Source organism: Moschus berezovskii, chromosome 28 (assembly GCF_049115385.1).
Source record: "Moschus berezovskii isolate FMDL1 chromosome 28, NW_MosBer_1.0, whole genome shotgun sequence".
NCBI lineage: Eukaryota > Metazoa > Chordata > Mammalia > Artiodactyla > Moschidae > Moschus > Moschus berezovskii.
Window position 1 is genome coordinate 16,641,190 of NC_142487.1, and position 11,162 is coordinate 16,652,351.

At 40.2% G+C, this 11,162-nt stretch overlaps 2 non-coding genes across 2 annotated transcripts; both read right to left on the minus strand.

The window, feature by feature from the left end:
* Window positions 1-5,265: 5,265 nt before the first annotated feature.
* TRNAH-GUG (transfer RNA histidin (anticodon GUG)) lies at window positions 5,266-5,337 on the minus strand. The gene has a single exon. It is a non-coding gene; the product is annotated as a tRNA-His (tRNA).
* Window positions 5,338-10,756: 5,419 nt separating this feature from the next.
* LOC129549924 (U6 spliceosomal RNA) lies at window positions 10,757-10,862 on the minus strand. The gene has a single exon (XR_008684730.1). It is a non-coding gene; the product is annotated as a U6 spliceosomal RNA (small nuclear RNA).
* Window positions 10,863-11,162: the final 300 nt, after the last annotated feature.

Consider the following 11,162-nt stretch of genomic DNA (forward strand, 5'->3'; position numbering starts at 1 on the left):
CCTAGCTTGAAGGATTTTGAGCATTACCTTGCTGGCATCTGAAATGAGCACAACTGTGCGGTAATTTGAACTTTTTTTGGCTTTGACCTTCTTTGGGATTGGGATGAAAGCTGACCTTTTCCAGTCCATCACCTGTCTACATAAACAATTTTATTTTAAAAATGCATTACAAAATTCATGGCCCACATGAAGTATAGTGATTTAATGATGGAGATTTATTATAATGGATAAACAAGAGGTATCTATTTATTGTCTCCTTGGTGCATTAAAGGTTCTTCATAATGTCCAACTACCACCTCTTCCTGTTCACATCCCTAAACCACTTTTTCGTTTTCTTTTCTGTTCACTATTGCCAAATGCACTGTTTTCAGTTAATTTCCTATCTCCCACTTTGAGAAAATGTATCAACACATAGTTACTCAGGACACCAGGCTCCTCAGAACTATTTGTATTGAAGGCCATAGCTCTTCTTGCCTCTGCAGTTCCGCTACACCACTGACTCAGGGTGCTGAGGTCTGTGACACTGGATTCCAACTACTCTCAAAAGTTATTTCTGTGCTTTGTTGATGAGGACCTCTTACCCAGCCTATGCTGGAAAATGTGAGCCATCACTCATTTCCAGATCATGCTAAGTTTACCATTTGGGATTACATAGTATAAACATTGGAGAAGGAAATGGCAACCCACTCCAGTATTCTTGCCTAGAGAATCCCATGGACAGAGGAGCCTGGTGGGCTGCCATCTATGGGGTCGCACAGAGTCGGACACGACTGAAGCGACTTAGTAGCAGCAGTATAAACATAAAACAACACATCTTCCACCCACTGTTTTCTCTTAAAGTCTTTAGGTTATAATCACTGCATTCCTAGAATGTGACCTCTTTGAATATTGACCAGATCCCTATACACTGGGTTGAATAGTGTCCCCTTATAATTCAGACCACCTGGAACATGTGATAAAGAAAGAAAGATAGTGCTAAGTTGTGTCCGACTCTTGCGATCCCATAGACTGTAGCCCACCAGGCTCCTCTATCCGTGGGATTCTCCAGGCAAGAACTGGAGTGGGTTGCCATTTCCTTCTCCAGGGGATCTTCCTGAGCCAGGAACTGAACCCAGGCCTCCTGCATTGCAGGCAGATGCCTTGCCAACTAAGCTACACAAGAAGCCCCAATTCAGTGTTGTTAGAAGTGGGATTCTGTGACTGTGACCTTATTTAGAAAAAGGCTTTTACAGGTGTAATCAGGTTAAGGTAAGGTCACATGGGATCAGGGTGGGCCCTAAATCTGGTAAAGTGAAGTGAAGTTGCTCAGTTGTGTCCGATTCTTTGTGATCCCATGGACTGTAGCCTACCAGGCTCCTCCGTCCATGGAATTTTCCAGGCAAGGGTACAAAAGTGAGTTGCCATTTCCTTCTCCAGGGGATATTCCTGACCCAGGGATCAAACCCAGGTCTCCGTCATTGCAGGCAGAGACTTACCGTCTGAGCTACCAGGGAAGCCCCAAAAATCTGGTCAAGGATATTCTTATAAAGAAAGGGAAATTTGGAGACACAGACACACAGAGGATAACGCCATGTGAAGACGGAGACAGAGATTGGAACAACCCATCTGTAAACTGAGAAACACCAAGGATTGCTGGCAACCCAGAAGCTGAGAGAGAAGCATGGATCAGACTCTCACTCAGTGTCTCCAGGAGGAACCAGACCTGCTGACACCTTGATTTCAAGGCCCTGGAGTCCAGAACTGTATGGAAATAAAATGCTAAGTTTATAATAATTTGTCACAACAGTCCTAGGAAACGAACGGGTCCTGCTTTCTAAAGACTGATCCCAGTAGGAAGGATATGTGAGGACCCTGTGGGTGGAGCGAGAAGCAAGGAATATTTATGCAAGAAATGTTCAACCCTTGTCTGGCATGTTTTCATACCATCCTGAAAAGGCATGACCTCACCATATCAACTGGAGGTAAGAGAGGACACTGATGAGAAAAGCCCATAGGCATTGTGAAAAAGCGATCTCAAAAGCCATTAGAGGAATGGCCACTGCTGCTGCTGGGGGACGGGCTGACCCATGGCACAGACCCTACTGCAGGTGCAGGGTGACTGGTCTGCCTGCCAGGGTAGGGACGTCTAGGGTAAAGGATGCCTGCCACTAGACCTGCAACCCTTGGGTGTACAGATCAGTAGCAGCACCATGGCCTGACTACATAAGAATGAGAGCTGTGTGCCAACCCATATACATGGCTCAAGCCTGAGGGTCAGCAGTGGATCATCAGTTGCCCAGGGCCCCAAACTCCTCCTGTATCCATAAGGGTCACCCCAAATCAGCATGTTTGCATCTTTTGGGTGGCCCAGTCTCCCACGAATCCACAAAACAAATACTACACTGGTCAGGAGTAACTATCTATCATCAGGTCACCCACCCAGAACCAGAGTCTGGGCCTAGTAAGGATGACTCCACACATAAGTCCTGGAGCTCCTCTCATGCCTGGGACAGAAGCGTCAGAATGTGCTTGAAGGGGAGACCGAGGGTCTGGAGCATTCACAGGTTCTGGGCTGGGCTGGGGGCAATGTGCCTAGCTGATCCCAGGCCCAGGAAGGAATTCTGACAATCTCAGTGAAGACACGGAGAAGGCAATGGCAAGCTACTCCAGTACTCTTGCCTAGAAAATCTCATGGATGGAGGAGCCTGGTAGGCTGCAGTCCGTGGGGTCGCTAAGGGTCGGACACGACTGAGCGACTTCACTTTCACTTTTCACTTTCACACATTGGAGAAGGAAATGGCAACCCACTCCAGTGTTCTTGCCTGGAGAATCCCAGGGAAGGGGGAGCCTGGTGGGCTTCCATCTATGGGGTCATACAGAGTCGGACACGACTGAAGTGACTTAGCAGCAGCAGCAGCAGTGAAGACACTCCAAAGCTCAGGGCCTTCTGAAGCTCAAGGATGGAACAGGATTTCATTCGTATGGGCCTGCAAGGACTCCCTCCTTGACCGAACTTAGTCAGGCTCCTCTGAGCCCTTTTCTCAATGAAGCCTTGACCTTGGTCTGCTGAGTCCAGTTTTAGCCAAGAATCTTGCTAAGCCTTGATATCTGATCATCCTTGATATCTAATCGAGTTCTTCATCCCCCATCCTTGATATCTAAGTCCTTGGTCTGCCTTTAACAAGAAGCCCATTAGGCCAGTTTAGCAAGAATGCCCTTACTCTTAATATGTAATCAAGTTACTATTAGTCGTTTCCCACCCCCTGACCCCATGTCTACATCCCCAGCTCTCTGCTGTGCTTGGAGTTAAGCTCAGTTCTGCACTGCAGCCTCTGTTCCCCACTACAGTAGCTCAATTAAATGTCTTGCCTTTCTTTAGTAAGTATTAGGTGAAAAAAAATGTGTTTTCTGACCAAAGGCTGGGACTGATTTTATTCCAGATGCATTTCAGTGTTCTGTGTGTTTGCTGTGTGTTTCACACAAGTGAGTTCATACATATTATTAATAAATTGCTTTTCTGTTTGGCAATATTTATTGCCTCTTTCGAAATCAACAAATATTCATTTAGTCAATACTTTTATGGTTAAAAATTGTCTGTTTTAATTTGTCTGATCCACAGCTTTTACTATTACAAGCAACCCTTCAGTGAACATCCTTAGAGCTTCATCTTTGTGCATATCCTTACTTATTACTTTCTAAAATTGAGGTATAGTTGATTAACAATATTACATTAGTTTTGGACTTCTCAGGTGGTCCAGTGGTTAAGAATCTGCCTGCCAATGCAGGGGACATTGGTTCGATCCCTGGTCCAGGAAGATTCCACATGCCGTAACTAAGCCTGTGCTCTACAGCTACTGAGCCTGCACTCCAGAGCCCTCAAACTACAACTACTGAAGCCCGTGCACCCTAGAGCTCTTGCTGCCAACAAGAGATGCCACCTCAGTGAGCAGCGACACATTGTAACTGCAGAGTAGGCCCCACTCGCTGCATCTAGAGAAAGCCCACACTCAGCAACACAGACCAGGCACAGCCAAGAAGTTTAATTAATTTTTTTTAAATACAAGAAATTTTTAAAAATATATTGCTTTAAGTGTACAACTTAGTGCTTTTGTGGATGACACTCCATTTATAGCTATAAAATATTGGCTACATTTCTTTGTTGAATAACATATTCTTGTAGCTTATTTTTTTTGTATGTAGTAGTTTGTACCTATTAAACCCCTACCCCGACATTGCCCTTCCTTCCTTGCCTCTCTCCACTGGTAACCACTAGTTTATATCTGTAAGTCTCTTTCTTGTTATATTTACTAGTTTATCTCATTTTTTAGATTCCAGACATAAGTAATAACCTACAGTATTTGTCTTTCTATGACTGACTTATTTCACTAAGCATAATATCCTCCAGGTCCAGTCATGTTGTTGCAAACGGCAAAATCTCATTCTTTTTTATGGTTGAGTAGTCTTTCACTGTGAGTGTGTGTGTGTGTGTGTGTGTGTGTGTAAACCACAAGTTCTTTATTCATTCATCTGTTGATACTTAGGTTACTTCCATATCTTGGCTATTGGAAATCAGACTGCTGTAAATTTTTAGATGCATTCATCTTTTCAAATTAGTTTTTTCATTTTCTTGCATATATATATATATATACATATATATATATACACCCAGGAGTAGAATTAGTGGCTCATACTGGCTGCACCAATTTACATTCCCAAAAACAGTATATAAGGGTTCCCTTTCACATCCTTGCCAACAACATCTGTGGTCTTTCTGAGGATGACCATTCTCACAGGCATGAGGTGAGAGCTCACTGTGGTTTTGACTTGCATGTCTCTGACGATTAGCAAAGTTCAGCGTATGTTCATGTGCCTGGGGGTCATCTATATGTTTTCTTTGGGAAAATATCTGTTCAGCCCTTCTGCCCGTTTTAAAGTCAGGTTCTGTGGCTTTTTGAGATTGAGTTGTGTGAGCTGTTTGTATTTGGGGGTTTAACCCCTTGTGGTCATATCATTTGCAAATTTTTCTTCCACTCAGTAGTTTGTGTTTCCATATTGTCAATAGTCTCCTCAACTGTGCAAAGGTTTTAAGTTTAACTTGGTCCCATTTGTTTGTTTTCACTTTTATTTCCTTTGCTTCAGGAAAGAAAGTAAGAAAGAAAGGGTAGTCGCTCAGTCGTGTCCGACTCCTTGCGACCCTATGGACTGTAGCCCACCAGGCTCCTCTGTCCATGGGATTCTCCAGGCCAGAATACTGGAGTGGGTTGCCATTTCTTTCTCCAGGGGGTCTTCCCAACCCAGGGATCGAACCTGGGTCTCCCGCATCACAGGCAGATGCTTTACCCTCTGAGCCACCAGGGAAGCTAGATCCAAATAAATATTGCTACAATTTCTGTCAAATAGTGTTCTACTTATGTTTTCTTCTAGGAGTTTTATAGTATCCAGTTTTATATTTAGGTCTTTAATCCACTTTGAAATTTTGTGTATATGGTATTAGATAATGTTATAATTTCATTCTTTTACATGTATCTGTCCACTTATCCTGAACCCTGGGTCAGGAAGATCCCCTGGAGGAGGATCTTCTCAGGTGGCACAGTGGTAAAGAATCTGCCTGCCAGTTCAGGAGATCTAAGAGAAGTGGGTTTGATCCCTGCGTCAGAAAGATTCCCTTTGTAGGAAATGGCAACCCGCTCCAGTATTCTTGCCTAGAAAATTACATGGACAGAGGAGCCTGGTGGGCTACAGTCCACGGGGTCACCAAGAGTCAGACACGACTGGGCATACAACACAACACAACATTTGTAGATAGTGTTAATTTTAATATTTCCTTTCCAGTGTGGATTCCTTTTATTTATTTTTCTTATGTGATTCCTGTGGCTAGAATTTCCGATACTATGTTAAATAAAAGTGGTGAGAGTGGGCATCCTTGTCTTGTTCTTGATCTTTGAGGAAATACTTTTGGCTTTTCACTATTGACTGTGATGTCAACTGGGCTTACCATACATGGTCTTTATTATATTGAGGTATGTTCCCTCTATGCCCACTTTCCAGAGAGGTTTTATAGTAAATAAATGTTGAATTTTGTCAAAGGCCTTCTCTACCTCTGTTGAAATAATCATATGACTTTATTCTTCAGTTTGTTAATTTGATGTATCACATTTTTGATTTGTAGATATTGAACCATTCTTGCATCCCTAAGTTAAATCCCTTTTGATCATGATGTATGATCTTTTTTATGTATTACTGGATTTGGTTTCCTTATATATTTTTTTGAGAATTTTTTTTAATCTATGCTCATCACTGATATTGGCCTGCAGTTTTGTTTTTTGTGTGGTATCTTTGTTTGGTTTTGGTACTAGGGTGATGCTGGACTGACAGAATGAGTCTGAAAGTATTCCTTCCTCTGCAATTTTTTGAAATATTTTGAGAAAGGTAGGTATTAACTTTTCTCTAAATATTTAGTAGAATTCACCTAAGAAGTCATCTGGTCTGGACTTTAGTTTCTTGGGAGTTTTTTTAATTGCTGGTTCAATTTTTTTTACACTGATAATTGATCTGTTCGTATTTTGTTTCTTCCTGGTTCAGTCTTGAATAATTGCACATTTCTAGGAATTTGTCCCGGAGAAGGCAATGGCAAGCCACTCCAGTACTCTTGCCTAGAAAATCCCATGGATGGAGGAGCCTGGTAGGCTGCAGTCCGTGGGGTCGCTAAGGGTCGACACGACTGAGCGACTTCACTTTCACTTTCACACATTGGAGAAGGAAATGGCAACCCACTCCAGTGTTCTTGCCTGGAGAATCCCAGGGACGGGGAAGCCTGGTGGGCTTCCGTTTATGGGGTCACACAGAGTCGGACACGACTGAAGTGACTTAGCAGCAGCAGCAGCAGCAGGAATTTGTCCATTTCTACTAGGTTGTCCATTTTATTGTCATATTGTTGTTTGTAGTAATTTCATATGATTTTCTGCATTTTTATGATTTCAATTGTAACTTCTCTTTTTTTTTCATTTCTGAGTTGTTTAGTTACTCAGTCGTGTCCAACTCTTTGCAACCCCATGGACTGCAGCATGCCAGGCTTCCCTGTACATTACCAACTCCCAGAGCTTGTTCAAACTCATGTCCATTGAGTTGGTGATGCCATCCAATCATTTCATCCTCTGTCGTCCCCTTCTCCTCCTGCCTTCAATCTTTCCCAGCATCAGAGTCATTTCCAATGAGTAAGTTCTTCGCATCAGGTGGCCAAAGTATTGGAGCGTCAGCTTCAGCATCAGTACTTCCAGTGAATATTCAGGACTGATTTCCTTTAGGATGGACTGGTTGGATCCCCTTGCAGTCCAAGGGACTCTCAAGAGTCTTCTCCAACACCACAGTTCAAAAGCATCAATTCTTCGGCACTCAGCTTTCTTTACAGTCCAACTCTCACATCCCTACATAACTACTGGAAAAAGCAGAGCCTTGACTAGACGGACCTTTGTTGGCAAAGTAATGTCTTTGCTTTTTAATATGCTGTCTATGTTGATCAAAGCTTTTCTTCCAAGGAGCAAGCGTCTTTTAATTTCATGTCTGCAGTCACCATCTGCAGTAATTTTGGAACCCCAAAAAATAAAGTCTGCCACTGTTTCCATTGTCTCCCCATCTATTTTCCATGAAGTGATGGGACCAGATGCCATGATCTTGGTTTTCTGAATGTTGAGTTTTAAGCCAACTTCTTCACTCTCCTCTTAAGAGGCTCTTTAGTTTTTCTTCACTTTCTGCCATAAGGACGGTGTCATCTGCGTATCTGAGGTTATTGATATTTCTCCCGGCAATCTTGATTCCAGCTTGTGCTTCTTCCAGTCTGGCATTTCACATGATGTACTCTGAATAGAAGTTAAACAAGCAGGCTGACAATATGCAGCACTGAGGTACTCCTTTCCCGATTTGGAACCAGTCTGTTGATCCATGTCCAGTTCTAACTGTTGCTTCTTGACCTGCATACAGATTCCTCAGGAGGAAGGTAAGGTGGTCAGGTATTCCCGTCTCTTTAAGGATTTTCCAGTTTCTTGTGATTTGGGCCCTTTCTCTTTTTTTCTTTATGAGTCTGGCTAAAGATTTATCACTTGTTTTAATCTTTTCTAAGAATCAGCTCTTAGTTTCATTGATAGTTTTTTTTCTTCTTCTTTTTTAGTCTCTAACTCATTTATTTCTGCTCTGATTTTTGTGATTTATGTCCTTCTACTAATTTTGGGTGTTGTTTGTTCTGCTTTTTCTACTTTCTTTAGCTATAAAGTTAAGTTGTTTATTTCGGATTTCTCTGATTTCCTGAGGTAAGCTTGTATCACTATAAACTTCCCTCTTACACTGCTTTTGCTATGTTGCATAGATTCACACTATTGTGATTTTGTTTTCATTTGTCTCCAGCTATTTTTTTTATTTCCTCTTTGACTTCTTCAGTGATCCATCGGTTGTTTAGTAACATATTGTTTAGCCTCCATGTGTTTGCATTTTTTGCAGTTTCTTTATTATAGTTGATTTCTATAAGTGCTGTGGTTGGAAAAGATGCATACTATGATTTCAGTTTTCATAAATTTATTGAGGCTTGTTTTGTGGCCTAGCATATCCTTAAGAATGTTCCGTATGTACTTGATAAAAATGTGTATTCTGCTGCTTTTGGCTGGAATGTTCTATATGTATCTAGAATTGTTCTATATGTATCTATTAATCCATCTGGTATAATGTATCATTTAAGGCCACTTTTTCCTTATCGTTTTTCTGTCTGGGTGACCTGTCCATTGATTTCAGTGGAATGTTGAAGACCTTTACTATTATTATGTTACAGTTGGTATCTCCTACATCCATCAATATTTGCCTTATATACTAAGTAGTCCTATGTTGGGTCCATATATATTTAGAACTGTTATATCTTCTTAAACTGATCCCTTGATCATTACATAGTGTCCTTCTTTGTCTCTTTTATAGTCTTTATTTTAAATTCTATTTCAGCTGATTTAAGTATTGCTACTCCAACTTTTTAAAATTTATATTCACATGGAATACTTTTTCTGTTCCCTCATTTTCAGTCTGTCAGTGTCTCTGAATCTGCAGTGGCTTTCTTTTAGGTAGTATATGTACATGTCTTGTTTTCATTCAGCCACCGTATGTCTTTTGACTGGGGTATTGAGTCAATTTACATTTAAAGTAACTTTTGAGATATATATATATGCTTACTGACATTTTATAAATTATTTTGGAGTTGCTTTTGTAGTTCTTTTCTGTTCCTTTTTTCTTCTTTTACTTTCTTCCCTTTTGATGTGATGCTATTTTTGTGTTATGTTTGGATTCCTTTTTCTTTTCTGTGTGTGTATTACAGATTTTTGGCTTCTGATTACCATGAAGTTTATACATAGCAATCTATATATATGTGTGTGTGCATGTGCGATTGTTTTAAGTTGCTAATCACTTAGTTTCAAATGCATTTTAACAAATCTCATTTTAACTCATATCTCCTCGTGATCTCTGGTTTTGACATTATATTTTGCATCTTTTTGTTTTGTATATTCCTCAGCTGCTCATTGTAGATACAAATGATTTTACCTTCATCTTTTAACCTTCCTATTGGCTTTGTACATGTTTGATTTACTACCTTTACTTTATATTTGCCTTTACCTATAAGATCTTTCTTTTCATAATTTTCATGTTTCTAGTTGTGATCTTTTATTTTTCACTTAGAGAAGTTTCTTTAACATTCCTTGTAAAGCTAACTTGGTAGTGTTGAACTTTTTAGTTTTTGCTTATCTGTAAAACTTTTGATCTCTCCAATAAATCTGAGTAAGAGCTTTGCCTGGTAAAGTATCTTGGTTGTAGAATTTTCCCCTTAATCACCTTAAATATATCATGCCACTCCCTTCTGGCTTGCTGAGTTTCTGCTGAAAAATCAACTGATAACCTTGTATGTGACTTGTTGCCTTTCCCTTGCTGCTTTTAACATTCTCTCTTTATCTTTAATTTTTGCCACTTTAATGACAATGAATTGATGTGGTCCCCTTTGGATTGCTCTTAGTTATTTCTTGAGAACAAATGTGGGAAATGAAATTACTGGGTCAAAATATATACATATTTGTCAGATTAGATGCATGTGTGTGCTTAGTCACTCACTCGTGTCCGACTCTCTGTGGCCCCATGGACTGTAGCCCACTAGGCTCCTCTAACCATGGAATCTTCCAGGCAAGAATACTGGAGTGGGGTGCCATTTCCTACTCCAAGGGGTCTTCCTGACCCAGGGATCAAACCCACCCTGCTTTGGCAGGCAGATTCTTTACCACTAGCGCCACCTGGGAAGCCCTAAAGATTAGATAGCTATTGTCAAATTGCCTGCCAAAATAACATACCAGTGTGCATTCCTGCAGTACCTCAGAGTGTCTAAGAGTTCACTATATAGAGAGTAAATAAATGGGAAAATATCAGCCTAATTAATAATTTCAAAATATAGATTAAAACAGGAAGCTTGGCAAAGACCAATTATTTTTCTTTTAATGTATCAATCTAGATGTCTTTGCCAAACTTCCTGTTTTAATTTAAACTTTTAAATTATTAATAGGGCTGATATTTTTCCATAAGATTTTTGGCCATAAACATTTTTCCTTTTGTTAATTGCTTATTTGTGCACTTGGCCCATTTCCTAATGAATTGTTCATTTTCCCCTCTGTTTTTGTAATAACTCTTCATATAGTGAGGATAGTCATCCCTTGACTGTCTCATGTATTACAGATATTTTTACCACTTTGCCATTAGCTTTTTTAAAAAAAATATGAAACACTTCATGAATTCATGTGTCATCCTTGCACAGGGCCATGCTAATCTTCTCTGTATTGTTCCAGTTTTAGTATATGTGCTGCTAAAATGAGCACAGTTTGAAATTTTGTTTGTATTGATGTCTTTAATACTCTCAATTACAAAGGAATATATCATCTCTGTACATTTCTAACGATCACAATTATACCAGGTTAAAAAAATTCAATCCACCATCACATCCACAAAACAGAAGAATTTTACTTTTCTCCCCAGAAATAACCACATTTACTAATTTGTTAATGACGTTCCAAACCCTTTCTATGCATTTCTGTTATGGTTTGTTTTGATGTATAGAAGTTTGTTTGTTTGGTTCTTAGTTAGTTATTTTTGGCCATGCTGGGTCTTCATTGCTGCAT